This window comes from Protopterus annectens, chromosome 1.part0, assembly GCF_019279795.1.
Source record: "Protopterus annectens isolate FY-2018-M chromosome 1.part0, PAN1.0, whole genome shotgun sequence".
Taxonomy (NCBI): Eukaryota; Metazoa; Chordata; order Ceratodontiformes; family Protopteridae; genus Protopterus; species Protopterus annectens.
The window spans coordinates 291,512,920-291,526,237 of NC_056725.1; positions in this window are offsets into that span (position 1 = coordinate 291,512,920).

Here is a 13,318-nt window from a genome sequence, read left to right on the forward strand (position 1 = left end):
CAATATGCCTGTACATTAAAAGTGATATGAAAACAACCACACCAATTAGATATGCAGCAGAAAAAATATTTACTATTCTTATAACACTTATGTACACTGACCTGTAAATGGTGTCCCAAGTAAACTAGACAGCATCCAGCAAAACTTATTCAAACCCATGAAGCATTTGGAATTCTATCTGTTTGTTTTCAGCATACAAAGCTGACAAAGTGTCAATGTTTCAGGTAAAAAAGTGAAATATCGGGCTACGGTTATCTTATGATGTTTGTGCTGGACATTAGTTAGGAATAACATCAGGAAGCGTACTTTGTCTCTAAAACTTAATACAAATGCATATTTTGGTATTTTTGCCTTGACAACCATGTGATAAGCCATCCACTTCTCAGTGGCTTACTTATCCTGTAGAAATTATAACCTGTATTTTTTTCTGATATCAGTGGTTTTAGATTATACAAAATATGGTACATGTTTGTTTACTAAAATGAATTTTTGTTCAACATGTTTTATGCATAGTTTGGGATAGTTCTGGACTCTTTTCTTAAATCCATCTATAGAGAGGTTCAGGCAGCTTACAAATGAACTAGTACGAAATGCTACATAGCTTGTTCTCAACTCTTTCATGTGGATTTCATATATCATAATTTATTTGCTATGACATCAGCAAGCTTAAAATACTGGAGATTTTTGGCAGTAAGTATCTGGGGTTATGCTATACTACACACACACACACACACACACACACACACACACACACACACACACACACACACACAAACACACACACACACACACACTGCTGGTTCAAATGTTTCATGGCTCATACCATCAGCAACTCACAAAACATTGTAAGGTACCATGGTTCTTTCAGCAAGGCAAGATGTTAGGTGTAATCCAAGGGGGTGGCAGCCAAATAAAAAAAGGGAAGTCTTGTGCATTGTATTTTCCTTTAGTTTTTTTGTTTGCTTCATTGACATGAGAGCTTGTTAGGGGAATGTGATAACCACAGCATGTGAAGGGCTGTAACTTAAGCACCACCTTCTACTTCTGTTCCTGATTCTGAGAATCCTGTAGTTTAGGCCTCATTATTTCAGTTCACACAAACATTTAAGAAGCTTCACAGGGCTCTAGGTGACCTGCTCCCTCACAGTGACCCTTCCCCAGGTTTCAGGTCCATCATAATTGGACATTTAATTATTTATTTTAATTTGCAGCTTCTAAACCAGGCAGTATAAGGGAATTTTTCTGAGCTAACTTCTGTTTCAACCTTGAATACCTACTAAAGGCTCCAGCTGTTACTGTAGTGCTCCCTCAATGAAAACTATATATATATATATTTTACCACTGTTTGCATAATAAACACTGAAGAGAATCATTATATAACCTATATAATGAATATCCTGTATCCTTCTTTTTATGTTTTTTCCATTATATAATTAAGTATGTCTCTTTGTCTGAGCCACTCTCCCACAAGTGAAATCAATTGCCTTTGATATCAAGTATTCAGATAACCTTGACTATTTAAGTTTCAGCAGGCTAGTTATGTCTAAATTAAGACAACTTCTTCCAAGTTCTATGAACTAATAACAGTATCTGAGTAGCTGCTAATGATTTTTTTCTCCATCTCATCCAACAGACAACTGGCTGCATGTGCTTCTAAAACTCTTCCTTTATCCATAGATTGTTGAAACCATTTTATATTACAGAGGTACTGTTTTTATAAATTAATCATCTGGTTAGTTTGAAAAGTGTTATTTATTTTAGGATATATTTTGTATCGCGATCTAATATTTGAAGCTCAGGTGTTATTGCATCACTGTGCTGTACAGTCATGTTCTTCCCCAACCTATAATCAATTTACATCAAAAACAGTCTTGTCATACATTTATCATTCAATGAAAATTCATCACTTTGATTTTTGAGCAATTCAAGAATGATACACTAGTTTATTTGAAGCAACTCATATTGTATCATTGATCATCATTCTTCCCTACAGCAGCACTAGTCCTCTCTAGCCTGGCTTCTCAACTGATCCAGTCATAATTTTCATCATTCCACTGAACTTTTATCAGATTGGATGTCAGACACTTATGACTAAACCTGCAATAGCTGGGGAGGATACCCACTCAGTGACTTCATGAAAGGGAACCAGGGATCCCCCACCAACATTATACATTGTTAACATTATTCAACCAGATTTGTTGGCTGTTTCCTGTAATCAGCTGACCTTTAATAATGAAGCATTATAATTCCATAACAATGATGACCACAATAAGCTATAATAAAAGCCTTCCCATACTTAGGATTGTGAAAAGAGGCTGTTGTGCTTCTGCCACTGCCACAGGGGACATGGTCCACACTACATACACTAGTGCAAAAGGGGCAGGACTGCCCTTACCCTGAAACTGTCTTAACTTCCCACTCCAGGTCTCCAGGCTAAACTATTGATGTGCTTTCTTTTTGTTTGTTTTTTTTTTGGGGGGGGGGTACATCTGCTCATTTCACCAGTCCTGTGAGAAAGCTATCCATAGGGAAAGAGTTTTTGATACTGTGTGTACTTGGTTATATTCCCCTCATACCTTTCAACCCTTTAGTTCAAGAAATCTGGATAAATCCTAAAATATTGGGGAAACAAAGGCTTACAAATAAGGACATATTTTAAATATTGGTCTTATAAACTTAGAAAGTTGCTAGAATAACAGGATTTGTTTTAGCATCTATTTTTCTGAAAGATATGAAGTCTGAAGCTCAAATGTCTGACATTATTTAGTGACTTCAGTCCTCAGTGATTTTTCCAGAAAACCACAATTATTTTGAGGCATAGACCAAAAATATAAAACATAAATCTGGACATTCTGTGAAAATCTAGATATTTGAGAGGTGTGATTCCCCTCAAGAACTAGTGTACCTCTTCTTGTCATAGTTCTGCCCTCTCCAGCATCTGTTTGACTCTTGAACCTCCTTTCTCCTGTAACTCAGCCCCTATTTCTGGGATGGCCATCAACCACTTGCATAGGTGAGGGCAGCCCAGGGCAAAGTGGTCTGTCACCAAACTCCCTGCAACACTGAAATCTGGGAGTAGTAGTTCCAAAATGTATGTCATTTGGTAATTCCTGCCCAAATAATCTGAATATCTGAATAACGTACCCATGCAGTTTACTGTTTATAAAAATATCCCCTAACAATTATTCTGATCAAAAAGGGAATTTCTGTTGCTGTTTTTTTTTTCAAAAAGCAAGAAACCTGGATCAAGCCCATCATAATGGGGGGACAAAGGTCCAAAAATAGGGACAGATTTTAAATATTGCTCTTATAAACATAGAAAGTTCTTGGAATAAGTTTTGTGGTAGCATGCATTTTTGAAAGGATATGAAGCTCAAACCTGAAATATCTGGCTTTATTTATTTTCTTAAATCGATAGTAACCTGCCAATAAATAAATAAATAAATAAATAAATACATAAATAAATAAATATATATTCTACTGTATGAGGAAACAAAAATCTGGACATTCTGAGACAATCCAGACAGCTGAATATACCTTTTGTCGTATGGTGGAAGTTGAATATACCTCTCAACTGTACAGATTTTTGCAGAATGTCCAGATTTTTGCCTCATATTTTTGGTCTGCTTCTCAAAAAATTGTGGTTTTCTGGCAAACCATTGGCAAATCATTGAAAGTGACAGGCATTTGAGTTTCAGATTTCATACTCTTCAGAAAATTTATACTAATGAATAACCTGTTATTCTATCAATGTTCTACATTTATGAGAGCAGTATTTAAAAAGTAAAAGTATTTGTGGGCCTTTGTCACCCATTATTTATGGCTTTGTCTAGATTTCTTCTTCTAATAGGTTAAGAGGTATGTGAGAGGTATGAGATTCTGCCAGGATTTTATGAGGCTCAGTGGAGCAGAAATACAAGGAAAATCATATATGCTTCTGTTTCTTTTGTTTTGCAGAATGTACCTGATTTTTTGTGTATTCTGCTCTGTCATATAAGAATATTCCAATAGAATCTGGCCTTTCAATAGTATTTTAGTGACCAGATTTGTTTCTATTGGTATATGCTCGATTTACAACAGGCACGTTATCATGCATGTTTTTGAATGGCAATAAGATGTTATTGTATAATTTATTTATTTAGTTATTGTTGTCCATTTTTCAGCTCTCTAACTCATAATCACCTCCTCTCCAGGACTGTGGTTCACTATTGAAATGCTGGCACTCATAACACAGAGTTCGAACATGTCAAAAAAAAGAAAAAGAATGAGAATACAGAAGAGCAAATATTCGATATCCCGCTTCTCCTTAAAACTTCTTTTCTGCAGATGAGGCAAGCCCCTTCACAGCCCCCATATGTATACTCTGAGATCACCATACCTTAGAGAAAAGGGAATATTTGGAGAAATGGCCATCTCAAACTTAATATATATGTCCTTTTATGACCATTCAGTCACACTAAAGTAGGTCCTGACAAGTCAATGCTGCTCCTACAAGTTAATTTGTTCCTTTGTGTCCCTGTACTACTCCACTGGCAGGTTGGGAAGGGGAGGTAGCATGGAGGACAGTGGGCTGGCAACATCACACATGCTGTCCTGAACACCAGGAGATTCTTTTGTATGCCCTAAGTGGACACTACTGCCATCACATGCATCGCTACCCATAACATCAGTCATCTCCTGCCCCCATTTCTATGCTGAAATGTAACAGTTGTTTAGTGAAAACAATTACTATGAAATAATTCATTAAAAATATAATGTAATCTGCAGTGTGTGGGGCGGTGGTATTTGAGAGACAAAATTCTTATGAGATAAGGCAACAAACAGTTGTGTACAATTGTCATTTGTTTAAGATTTCTTTGTCAATGGAAACACTAAGTGAGAAAACTGCTTAGGTTGAAGCTATCCTCAATAAAGCAAACAGGGCAAATTACAATTATGGATTGTATTACAAGGACACATGGGTATATTATAGGTAAGGAAAATTTGTTACAGCCAATTAAAAGCATGAAAATAGAATAAAGTTTTAAGAGGAAAGACAATTAAAGGGGAATTACATATGGCAACATGAGGTGCCAGAACACTGACACAAACTGTGAATAAACTGTAACACCTGTAAATGTGTTTAGGTGTAAAAAATGGGTAAGTTCGTTCATCTCAGGCATCATACCTGAAGATGATAGGAAAACCTATCACATCAAGTGCCATTTTATCCTTAGAACTACTAGTTTGCTTTTTACTTGCTGTATTACTTTATTGCCTTTTTCTATTTTGAATACTGTGATTTATTTTTTTTACCTTGTGTTTTACTTGTAGTCTGCTTTTAACTGCATATTAAAATTTGAAAAGAGACCACAACTCTGTCTCTTGTGAGTCAGGCAGACATTAGTACAGGTCAATAGAACAGGTCAGTTAAGGTTAATTATTTGTGAACTGAGGGGGTGGAGCTAGGAACTAAACCTTATATTTAAGGGGTAAAATAAAACATTTCAGAGCTTTACTAGAAAGGCTCACCCAGACTCTGCTACACTTTGCTGTGAGGGAAAGGTTAGTTTGATTTTTTTTATATGTTGTATTACTTTATTGCCTTTTTCTATTTTGAATACTGTGATTTGTTTTATTTACCTTGTTTTTTACTTGTATTTTGCTTGTAACTGCATATTAAAACTTGAAAAGAGACCACAGCTGTGTCTCTTGTAAGTCAGGCAGAAATTTTTCCCCCACCCGGTTACTATAGTGTTCAAACATCACTGTCTTCCTAGTTGCCTTCCCCTTATGTTAATTTGACCATATATCTCATTTCTTCTGTTTTTACTGGCTTGTGTGAGTAAGCACAAAATTATCATTTTGTGAAATCACTCCCCTTCAACTATTTAAATTTATTGGCCATCCTACTGTATTCTATAGTACCAGAATATAAAAGAGACCACCCCCTTTCAATCTATATTGCTGTTTTAAAAATAGTGCCTCTAAACTAAAACTTAACTTTTTAGACAGGTAAAACTTAAGTTACCTACTTACCTCCTCTAGTGCATACTGCAGTGCATAGGATAAACTATTTTTTTTCATCTTACCTTTAAGCATCCCTGTGACTAGCACTTGCTTTAAAACCTGCTGGAAAGCACTAGGACGTCTTAAACTGATACAAGCACTCAACTCTCCTTGTTAATAAGGAGAAATTAATCATAGGCACTAAACAGCCTATAATTCAAAGTGCCTTGCTATGGTAAGGGAAAACAGCTCTTGTACTTTACAAAAAAAAAAAAAAAAAAGCACCAAACCAGGCATGTCCAAGGGTCAGCTTCTGGTGATTTCTACTGTCCACCTGGTGAATCTGGGCATACTGGGGCAATGCAGCAATTGCCTCATGTACACAGACAACCCTCTCCTCCTACCACCCAACACTACAACCTGCGAGAGATGCACTTACATAGCAAACTGGAAGCAAAGCTCTCTCCACCTAAGATTGTGCTAGACAGTCAAGAGGAGAAGGTTAACACCCACACTACTCCTCAAGCAACACATAGCCCTTCTAAACCCACACCACCAACATCCACACATAGCAACACCAAACCCACATATGTGGAGGCCCTTAACAGTAACCTGCCCAAGTAACAAGGACCTCCGAAGCTGAAACGCAAGCAAACACCCATCACAATGAAAGTGTCACATAGCTCACAACACCAGTGTGCCACCCAACAACAGCCCCTAAGGTAAGACAACGTACCCAACACTTTAGTCATAGGTGATTCTATAGTCAGGCACACTGATGTCCCACTCACCAGGCTGAAAAAGGAGAAAATTACAGTCAGCTGCCTGTCAGGTGCCAGGATCCACCACATAACACATGAACTCAAGTCACTCCACAACAAGTGCAAATATGACTCTGTCATTGTCCATGTTGGAGTGAATGGCTTGAGACGTACCTCCCTGGACTACATGAAAAGACACATGGAAGAGCTCTTGGATCATGTGGCCCAGGCAGGTATGACCCTAGCCCTGAGTAGCATCCTACCTTCGCCCAGAATGATACCACAGTATAAGGACAAAATGACTGACTTCAACAATTGGCTAAGCTTTTGGTGTCATTCAAAGGGGATCCAGTATCTGTCTGCCTGGGATGACATGATTGACAGACCACGATACTTTGCCAAAGATGGTCTGCACCTGTCGCCCCTGGGATTCAGGTTACTGGCTAAGTCTCTTGCCACCCCTATAGTGCCTTTTTTAGGCAAAGTTCAAAGGACAAAACCACCACCATAACAGGTACAAGCATGCAAAATCTGAAGGTAATGCTACTCAATGCTAGAAGTCTAAACTTCAAAATGCACTCTCTCGAGGCACTCCTAAAAATGGAGAACATTGATATCTGTGCAGTAACTGAGACCTGCTTCAAGGCTCCAGAGAGCACCCCTGCAATACCAGGCTACAACTCTTATCACACTTTTTGGCCACCAAACCAGGACCGAAACACTAAAGGTGGAGGAGTGTCCATATTCACCAAGGATATTCACAACACCAGGATAGTTGCCCAACACAATGCGTCTGAAATTCTCCAGGTGTAACTAACACTAGGTAAGACTGCAATCCAAATTGTAGCTTGCTGCAGATCCCCTACCATGCCCCAAGATTCTCATTACACCTTTCTAAACATACTGGAAAATATTAAGATACAACCAAACACCCTAATACTGGGTGATTTCAACTACCCTGCCATTAATTGGGAAAACTACTCATGTACCAACACCTTTGCCCAATGGTTCTTGGAATTCATAAATTCCAATGCCCTGGATCAACTAATCCTTAGTCACACCAGGGGTTCCAATATCTTAGACCTGGTCATTACCAACATGGGAAATTGATGCTCCACACCTATGGTCGCCACCTTATTGGTCAGGACTGACCATAAGCTAATCATCCTTGACATCCACATCCCACCCCTACCTGCCAGTAAGGAAACCTCGGTAAAAACCTTCTCCAAAGCCAACTTCATGCTACTCAAGTCAGAAGTGACAAACTTCATGACACCCATGCAGACAGGAACTGAAAGTTCAATTGCTGAATCCTACACTAAGGCACTGTACGAGCACATCCACTCATGCATGAATCATGCCATCCCCAATAGAACCAAGATGCTCTCCTCCAAAAAAAGAAATCCAATCTGGCGGTCCCTTGCCATAAACAAACTTTACAACAAAAGGAAGAAACTGTTGCAGAAAAGTGTAAAATCCCAGGATTCAAAAAACTCCCTTAGCAGCCTCAGTAAGAAGCTGAGAGCCCTCATAAAATCTTCCAGAGTTACTTACGAAAATAAAATTGCCAAAGATTCCAAAGACAACCACAAGGCATTCTATAGCTATGTCAAGAATCTAAATGGCAATGCTCAGATCTGCTCTGAGCTACAACAGAATGGCATCAAATATACTGATCCCAAGGATATTGCCAATATCCTGGCAGATTGATTCAGTGCAAATGTCACCCCCCCCTCTCACCACCTAAAGGACCCATCTCAATACTGAAAGATTGCCAAATTCCAGTAATAATGGCCACACAGGTAAAAAACACACTCTCCAAAGCTAAGAATACAACAGCATCCATGGGACCAGATGACATCCCAGGCTGTGTACTACATGAATTACAAAATGAACTGGCACCTCACCTAAGTGTCATGTTTAATCATAGTCTCACCTCAGGCTTTGTGCACACTGAGTGGTGCACAGCTACAGTTATCTCACTCCACAAGGGGGGATCCACCTTGGATCCCAGGAACTACCGCCCCTTCAGTCTGACGAGCCTGATCTGCAAGGCCATGAAATGTATTATCGTGGAACTTATAAACAAAGACATTGGCAACCTTCAAACACTGGACCCCACACAGTTTAGGTTCGTAACGGGCCAATCTTGTCTCCTGAACCTAATTGACTTCTTCAAATCAGTCTCCAGAGCCGTGGACAAGTGTAAGGTGGTCCACACAGCCTATCTGGACCTTTCCAAGGCCTTCAACACCACCCCCACTCTGGAATCATAGATAAACTTACTAAGCTGGTTATTAATCCCTATGTCATATGATGGGTTGCCAACTGGCTTACTGACAGAACCCACACTGTAAAAGTAGCTGACTCCAAATCCAGCTCCAGACAAGTGACAAGTGGAGTACCTCAGGGTTCAGTCCTGGGACCACTCTTGTTTGGCATATACTTCTCTGAAGTACAGGCCGACACTAAGGGACTTTGGCTAACAAAGTTCACAGATGACTGCAAACTGGGAGCCATTATTGAATCCCCAAATGATATGGATAGTCTACAAAAGGGCCTTACAGAAACAGATGCTTGGTGCCAGAGCCATGAGCTCAAACTCAATGCCAAGAAATGTATACTTACCCCCTTTGGAAAAAAACATGTACCCATGAATTACCACATAGGTTGCAGTACTCTAAATAATGAAAGTGTGATAAGAGATTTAGGGACACAGGTGGACAGTGGTCTCATCTTCGATAACCACATCCTCGCAACAGTCAGGAAATCCTTCTATGTGGTACACCTCATCACTAAGGGCTTTTCTTCCAGAAAAAAGGAGATCATTGTCCCACTGTACTCATCACTCATTAGACCCATTATAGAATACAACGCCCCATTTGGTATGTACCTCTCAAGACATCTGCAACAACTGGAAAGGCTGCAGAATTACCTCACTAAAAGAATCACAGGCCTAAAGCAGATACCCTATGCTGACCATCTAAAAAAACTCCACTTATACTCTGTCGCATATCGTCTACTCAGAGGTGATCTCTGCTTAACATACAAGGCCATGTCAAACCCAGAGCTGTTGGACATGCTACACTTAATGAAATCCCAATCCCTCAGAGACACATGCTCAAGGGATCTAATCCTTGTCTTCACAATGAACAAAACGTGCTGGAGGGATAGGTTCCTGACCCAGAGACTCCTCAGACTCTGGAATAGACTGCCCATACATGTCAAGCAGAGCGCCTCTTTGTCCCTCTTCAAAAGGAACATTGATGATTGAATGGGAGATAGGAAATTTACCCCAGGGATCACGTCAGTCGCCCTGCTAGACAGGGGTCCAGGGAAGTAAATTCTGTGGGAAGAAATAGCCAGGGGATTGTTATGGCTAGACTTGTAAAGGCCCTAGGTCCGATAGCCTTGAAGCAACCTATGAACCTATTCTATGCAATGGCAACATGTAGGTCTAGTTTAAAGCAACTACAGTACTCTGTTTCCACAAAAAATATTTCTAGTTTTTCTCAACAGCTTACTAGCAGCACATTTGCTGGCCTGTGCCAGGTAAGATTAGTGTGAGAGGATACTTGGGCAGTACACAGCTTAGATGCTGTGATGCAGTGGCAGCTTTACTGTGAAAACCAATGCATGAACAGGATTAATACTGTATACTTTTATGTGTGCTGTTGACAGTTCCTCCTCTCTAGCTTGCACACTGTAGTCTATCTTTTCTCCTTAGATATAGCTCATACAGGAGACTAAGAAAGATGACAGTTTCCATGGTTCTGCAATGAAATGTTAAAACATGATTAATGATGATTGTTTACAGAGTGGTTTCCCTTTTAGATGATTCATGTAATCAATAAAGCAATGATAAATGTTTAATGTTCTCTTGGATCTGCTTTATATATGGAGAAAAATCTGGCAAGCTGTTGAAGTTCATTTTGAATTGTATGAGTATGCCTTAATTTATTTGCTATAAATTTTCTCTGAGCACAAAGAAGTACAACTAGAACACATTTCAGGCTGTTGAAGCTTGCAGTATCACCTGTAGTCAGGGATTCTGGCCGCCATATAAAAGTCTGCAAAATGTAAAGATGACATTCAGTAGATTTTAACATCTATTTACATGCTAAGTAGTGCTGCTTATATTGCCACCATATAAAAGTCTGCAAAATGTAAAGATGACATTCAGTAGATTTTAACATCTATTTACATGCTAAGTAGTGCTGCTTATATTGTGGCTATGTATGCTGCTCACGCGGCAATATTTTTCCTTTCTGTTTTAATAAAATCTGTATTCTAGCAAACTGCTGCTGACAGATAAGTTAAAATAATTCATCTGGCTTACTTTTTTATTGATGGTCTATTACTTGCATCTATGATATAAGCCAGCTTAATCTAAGAGCTAGTCTTACGTCTACCCACAAACTGATTTTTGATTGAATCTTTCGGAAAGAAATATAAGGAAAATAATGTGTGTGCCGATCTTTAGCATTATATTTTGATCATGGAACTTATCTTATATTTTGTAAGCTTATTTCTCACCACACTTGCACTGCTTTACTTATTTATTTTTTTGTTTTCATGATTTTTTTGTTATTATTACCTTTTGCGTTCATTCTTACTTAACTTAGAATAAACTGCAGGAATAGTTTCTGTAACTAAGTCAGTGTGGTGCTACATTAGACCTACTTCTGATTTGTCTGTTTCAGAAGACTGAAAAATGGCTATAGAAAGTTAAAAAAGAACAAAGGAACATAATGTGGCACAAACCACTGACAACACTACATTAATTATTTGATTTTTCTAAAGGAGAAATTCTGGTGTTTCATGAAAAAAAAGTCATCTTCTTTTTCCAAATTAACTTACTTGGTGATATAGAGTAATAGTGGTTTCTATGTGGTTAAAATTACAATGGTGCTATTTAGGTTTCCTTCTCTTTTCCTTGGCTACACATTTCAGCAGACAAACAATAAGCTGGCTACTCCTGTGAATTTGAATATTGATACTGCAAGTTTCCATGATATACAATATTTCTGTGACTTTTGTCTTTGTGATAATCCATCCATCCACCCACAACCCCTTTTTCCCATTTTGTTTTTTTTGGAGATGGGGTTAGGGTGTCACTTCAATAGTGAAAATCATCTAGAGCCAAGGTTTACACTTAAGACATAGGTAAACATACATTTATATAAAAGAAAACAAGTCATGTTATCATATTCCCAGTGGCAAACATTATACATCACGTATATTCTTTTATACAATTATCATCAATCCATCATTCCATAAACTGATCAATTCCTGCCTTCAATTAAACCTCACTCCTCCTCCAAAACATTATTCTGTATGTATTGTTTCCATAATTTTCATTTTTTTCTATGTAATTTGTTCCTTCCCTTTTCCAAATATCTACTTTCAGTTCTTTTATCTGTGTTAAACTATTCATTACTTAAAATATAGTTGGTTTAGACTTTAATTTCCCTTTTCTAGCAACTACTTTTTTGGCAGCCACCGGAATTAAACATAACAAGGCCTTACTACATATAGACAACTCAGATCCTGTATCCCAGCTCAAAAAATAATTTCCATAGTGACAACCATTTGTTCACTTAATATTTCTGACAGAGAATTTTTAAAGTCTGCCAACTCTTTACACTCCCAAAGCATATGTTCCCAGTTACCTCTTTTTTCCTCTATCATACCTCCAACATTTGACATCTACCTGAGGAAAAATTCTTTGGACTCTTTTTGGGGTATAAAAATGCCTATACAAACAGTTCAAAGCAAAAATCCTAAATCTTCTACACTTGTTGAACATGTGGGACCCAAACATACGTCCTCCCATTGTTTCCTTGTGAATTGCTTATCCAGTCTCTCTTCCCAGTCTTTTTTAACCTCATCTCATTGATTCCTATAGTTACTGTGAAATATTATATATGCCTTACTAATTATCATTTTTAACAGCAGCTTCTGTTTTAGATTCAACTAAAAATTCAGCAAGTCTTTCATTTAGGATCCCCCTATCCCTTTCTCTTTGCCTATACTCTGATATTAATCCCGGATAAGGAAAGCAGTCACTAGCCTGCAGTCCAAATGTTTTCTTGGCCTCTTTCCATTCTATTAGATTTCGCTGTCTAGTTATTTGCTCCCAATACCTTGGTTTCTTTACCAGTTTTCTCCAGTAAATTCCAGCTCCCACTTGCCTATTCTGTGTACCTCTGAGAGTCATCCTTTTCGGCAGAATCTCCTTTCTCCATACTCATGTTGGCTTAGTTCTTAGAATAATTTCTGCTACTTTATGAATATAATATTGTGTATGGATGTTGTTATTCTTCTTAAGGATCTACATCCAAAATCCAACTCACTTTCTCTTTATTTTTTGGATTTCTGTTTGCTTCATTGTCATCCCTTTACAATTTGAATTCCAGCTTTCTGTTTGTTATATATGAGACTTAACTGTGTAGCTCTAAAACATCCCTTCAATTCAGGTAATCCTAAACCACTTTGTTCTATTGGAAGGATCAGCTTATCCCACTTGGCCATTGCCTTCTTCCCTTCCTGGATAAAATCCTTCGACT